Here is a 5715-nt window from a genome sequence, read left to right as displayed (position 1 = left end):
GCCCTCATAATATCAGGCAAGGGAAACGTTTCCCAGTGAGATGCAATATTTATCCCCACAATATAATTTAGAATATAATCAAGCATAAGAGGTGTAATCACTTTTATGTAAAGCCCATCATTCCTGGCCAGTCCTGTTGGAAGAAGGTTAGTGCAAAGACAAAAACCCTGAACAGCTGTTCTTACCTCCTTCCAGCACCACCTCAAAATCTCCCACTGAGGTGTCTTGGCCATGAGGATTGGGCGCCCCTAACCGTGACCTGGGGTGATCAGGCATCCCTGATCCCTCACCTAGTCCATCCCTCACAGACTAGTACCTGTCCTTGAGAGAGGGGCTGCTTTAAGGGACTGGCAAAACCATTCCCAGGGAAAGAAGCTCCTTCAGTCCTTTTCTGAGGAAAAGAGCTCCCTCAGTCCATTCCTGCGGAGAAGCCCCTCTTCTCCCTCAGTCCTGCATGTACACACACCTTCTGTTCTGATGCTAAACCAAAGGTAGACTTTATGTTGGCTTGTAAGAGATACTCCTTGACTCAAACCAAGCGGCAGAAGACAAAAGTTAAGTGCAGCTGCAGGTGCTGGCTTGGTAAGAGTCAGTGGGGAAAGTCCAGTGGCCAAGCACCGGGCAGGACAGTCCTGATTTCCCTTCCACTCACGTACCTCCGACAGCATAGGTGAGTCAGCCCGGCACGTGCTTCCACAGCCCATTGCTTCACCCACTGGGAGCCAAGAGGCCAAATTCAAGAAGAGGAGCGAGTGACTATTCCAGTCCCTTTGTTGTTGCCATATTTTGTTACTGATCCCTAAGGGACCAGTGACTCGCAAGTGGGTCCTTTTGTCCAGAGCTGCTCTTGCCAATAGAACAAAATGGGGTTTGGAATATCAGGGCAGAAACTTTATTCATTGATCAATGAATAGAGGAAGCAGAGCTCATGCTCTAAAACACCTTCTCCCCAAAAGGAAGATGAGCAGGGGGAAGGGTCTCCACGTCATTGATCAGGGCAGGGGGCATTTGGGGCATACACACTTCTTCCCTTATTGTACACAGCACCTTTTGCACAAGTTTCTTTTTGTGCATGGCACCTTTAGCACATATTTCCTTTTGAGCACGGCACCCCATTGCCATCTTGGATCTTTCTGGTTTGGACTGGTTCTGCCATTTGGCCATCTGGCATTGTTCTGCCTTGGTTCCTATAAGCAAGCACAACTTAAAAACAAAGCATTAGATATGGAAAATGTTTTAGGGATGTCCTTGCGTGACACCTTGGGTAATAGAGAAGTGTTCTCAGCGGTAACCTTGGAGGAGAGATGAGATGTGCTGAGGGAAGAATCAGGCACCAGTTTCATCACACTTGCCTCTTTCTCCAGCATGGGAGGTCCATTGGAGCAAAAGCTCTGTGTCTGTTCTGTCCACAACTGCAGCCACAGAACTTCACACAGAGTGTCATTTGTTCACTAAGTGTTAATGAGAAGAGATGAGCAGATATGAAAATGCACACAGCTGCAAATATAGAGTGTCAAGAGATTTTCACATATTGAGGTATATGGGGTAGCTATTTGGGTTCAAAACTGATTCGACTTGAACTAAAAAGCCTGACTTAAGGCCTATCAAACATACATTGTACATCTGCTTTAACCATTAAAGAATGCACTCTCTTAAGACAAGAATGCATACTTCCCCTCCTACTCTTGTATAGGTAACACCTATCAGTAACTCCCTTATTAATCTCTTGCCTGACATCCGGGTCACGATGACCTGCTAATTTGCAACTGAATGCCTCTTTGAAACTTTGATGAAAATGTATCCTGGGTGTGTTTAATGTATGTTCTTTGTTCTAAAAAGATATAAGACTATACTGAAAACCATGCTTTTCTGGAACACTTTCTTTCTTTCTGGAAAATGCCTTCCCGGGTTATAATCCTCACTCTGGCTCAAGTAAAACTCACCTTATTTCCCTTATCTATAGATATGTATCTATCTTATCTGTAGAATAGTTATTCGTTATTTTGTGTCAACAATAGAATATTCAAAGAAGGCGAGCAGACATAGGAGGCTGAAGGTTTTTGTGAATGGAGAGAGTTGATAGGGGTGAGGCTGCAGACGGAAGCTTAACACCATGTCTCACAACTTAAAAAATAAATAGAATAATAAACATTCATAACATTTTCAATTGTAAGGTTAGATGTTCATATGATGTAACAGTTAAATAAGACATTATACAACTACTTACCATGGTTTAGTTGGGAGTAAAACATGCATTCAAACTGAGGAGTATTTTTCACTTGGGTGTGTAATTTTCACAGGAATGTGAGCCGCCCTGGCCACAGCCTTCCCACCTTCAGTTGAGGCCAACTTCATCCTTGCTGTTGCTGAGTCCACAAACCTAGGGACCATCCTTGATTCGTTCTTGTTCTCACTCCCCACATCCAGTCCTACAGACGTCTTGCTGGCTCTGTCTTCACAATGTATCCACAGTGGGACCACTTTCCATCACTGTCTCTGCGACTAGCCTGGACAGTGCCACCATGTTCTCTTCCCTTGGTTTGCTCATTGGTTGTCTGACTGTTCTTCCTCTTCCTCCCCTTCTTCTCTGCAGCGTATTCTCCCCTCACCAGTCAACATGAACCTTTCAATGGGTGAATCACATAGTGTCTATTTTGGTCAAATCCTGTAATGGCTCCCATTTTACTTAGAGAAAATTCAAAATTCTTGTAGAAACCTAGACCGCCTTACATGTCTTCCTCCCATGTTTTTCTCTGACCTCCTCCTTACCTTCTGCCCCCCACCTGGTTCCACGTGCACTGGCCCTTGGCTTTCCTGGGACATGACACTGCTGCTTCCTGGGTTGGGGTGATATACAGATGAGATCTGCCTGGCTTACTTCTCATCTTTTTTCAAGCAGTGTCTGAAATAGTCACTTGTCCATGAGGTCACCCATTACTACCCAGGTGATATTGCTTCCTCCCCTCAATCCCTGCTCATACGCTAACCCAGCTCTTTTCTTTTAATTCCAAGGCACTTACCATCTTGTAACATACTGAAGATTTTATTTATTATTTGTTATTGTCCATCTTTCTCATCTCTAATATTGGCTCAGTAGAGGCAGGTCTTTGCAAGTCATCTTTCCTGGTCCCCCTCAGACGCCAAGAACAATGTGTGACAGACATCGATGCTTCACCCATGCCTACTGAAGCTGTGAGGAAAGGTGTCTGCACTTTCTCCAAGGTTATTTCTAACACTCTGGCATTTTGTTCCTAATCAACACTTTCTTTCCTTCTCCCTTCCAGGCTGCCACTGTGCAAAGTTACCAGAGTTGAAAAATAATCATATTTTGGAGGCAAACACCTCAGGTTGACAAGAAACAATGTGCAGTCTTGTTCTCAGCTTCCTTCTCTCCCTCCCCAGACCTCGGTGTCCGTGTCTCCCTGTCACTTTCACCTGGTCTTTTCCAGGCCCCTGAAAGATGTTTTCCCTTTCCGTTTCTCAGTCTCTCTCTCTCTCTTTCTAGTTGGTTAATCATGACAAATTGTTCCTAATCACTTTTGGTAATTTGCACATTTCTCAATTGTTTTTCTGAGAAAATTTCCACTCCCCATGGAGACACTGTGCCTGCACTTCCAAGGGGAATGATAATCAGTCCCCAGCAGGGAGGTGACCTCATTGTGTCCCCAGCCTCATCTCGGGGACAAGATGCCCCCTTTGCACTTGTGCTCAGGCTGTGACCATGGTAGCTACTGTCCCAGCAGCAGCAGCATTTGGTGAGTGGGCCTTCTTTTTAGACAGAGAGATGGATTCCTAGTGACAAGAGATTTTCACATATTGAGGTATCTGGGATAAATAATCAGGTTCAAAACTGATTCAGCTTGAACTAAAAAGCCTGACTTATGGCCTATCAAACATACATTGTACATCTGCTTAACCATGAAAGTAAAGAATGCACTCTCAAAATAAGAATGCATACTTCCCCTCCTACACCCTATTGGTAATGCCCGGATTAGTCCCTTTCCTGACATCACGGTCACAGTCACGTTGACCTGCTAATTTGCAATTGAATACCTCTTTGAAATTTTGATAAAAATGTATCCTGGGTGTGTTTAATGTATGTTCTTTGTTCTAAAAAGATGCAAGACTGTATGAAAACCATGCTTCTCCAGAAGGCTTTCTAATGCCTTCCCGGGTTATAATCCTCACTCTGGCTCAAATAAACTCACCTTATTTCTCTTTTCTATAGGGTGGTTATTGGTTATTTTGTATCAACACCAAGAAAGCAGAATGTTTCTCTAGAAACCTCCTAAGAAATATGGTGTGGACGTGACTCCTCTCCCCACCCCCGGAGTTGAAACTGAGCACAGAAAAAGACATGAAGGAGCGATATTTTCTGAGGGTTCCTGAGAGGTAGAGCTAACCCCACCTTCCTGTCCCCGGGTGCCTGGCGTGTCCTGTGCCCCTTCTCTGTCAGTGCCCCTTCTGGAATCCTCTCCCTGAGTGCAGACACCCTCCCTCACGCCCCCGCTCCTGCTGACAAGATGCTGCCAGTGTGTTCAGCGCTCAGCTGCTGTGTACACACCTGGTGTCTGGTGGCACCTAGGACAGAGGACACTCATGACATCTGTGCTGGTGTGTCGGGCTTTGCTGGCTGTGACAGTGTGTCTGTGAGAACTTTCTGTGATCAATGCAAAACTGGAGACCTCCGTCTCCTTTACTCTGGGTTCTGTGGAGCAGGATGCACTTTCTTGCACCAGTACTTTCATCTCTATAGAACATTTCTGGGATAAGTGTGAGGAAGGTAAACTATATCTCCCATGTAGTGAAATAGGAATCTCATTTTTTTTGAAAGTGAGAGAGATTGCCAGGCTTAGGGAGCAGGAGTAGTCAGGGATTACAAATGTGTTAACGTCTCACTGCAACTCTGACCTGTAACCAGATAAAAGTGCTGTGATGGTCTGCGAACCTCTGCATCTGCTCCAGACCCACTGTGGCGTCTGAAGCTGTCGCCCCACTGGGTTTTCAGCAGTGAAAGCTTCGACCGCTCCCAGCTGGGAGAGCTGTGGAGCCGGCATCTCCCCATCACTGCGCGGGAAGGAAGATGTGCCCGGTGCCCCCGAATTGTGCCTCCGTAGGAAACACTTTGATGAAGGGAAGGAGAAAGGTCTTTGTTTTTCCATGAATGAGTGCAGTTCTTGAAGGGCACCCAGATCCACAACCACAGCTGGTCCAGGATTTGGAGATTTTCTTGCTCAAAAATATTTACCAAAATTTAGCTGTTCTCTTTCTTATTTGATAGTCTGGCCTGCATATAATTCAAATTTATTTTTATGACTCCTTGATAATTTCTCAGGGCATTCTCCTATTTCTCTTATTTGGATTTTTGATAGATTTCTACTACACTTTCAATGTGTGTAGTATGCTTTCTTTATTCCTAAGAGAAATTTGAACAGATCTTTGTGCATGTATGTGAAATGCATGTTCTTTTCTCATCCACTTTTCTCTCCCTCTTCTCTCACACAGAGGTTAATATATTATTGACTGTTGTGCATCGTTCCAGAAACATTTTTGATTTTTTAGCACCTATTTCTTTTAACTAATTTGTACTCCATCTGGATTCTACTATTTCCCACATTTTAATGCTGGGTAAATCACTTATTGTAATTTAATAATTTTTTTTTTTTTTTTTTGGTGAGGAAGATCAGCCCTGAGCTAACGTCTGATGCTGATCCT

This window comes from Ceratotherium simum, chromosome 33 (assembly GCF_057802395.1).
Source record: "Ceratotherium simum simum isolate JZ-2026a chromosome 33, ASM5780239v1, whole genome shotgun sequence".
Taxonomy (NCBI): Eukaryota; Metazoa; Chordata; class Mammalia; order Perissodactyla; family Rhinocerotidae; genus Ceratotherium; species Ceratotherium simum.
The sequence above is the reverse complement of the archived record's forward strand: the minus strand, read 5'-3'. Positions refer to the sequence as shown.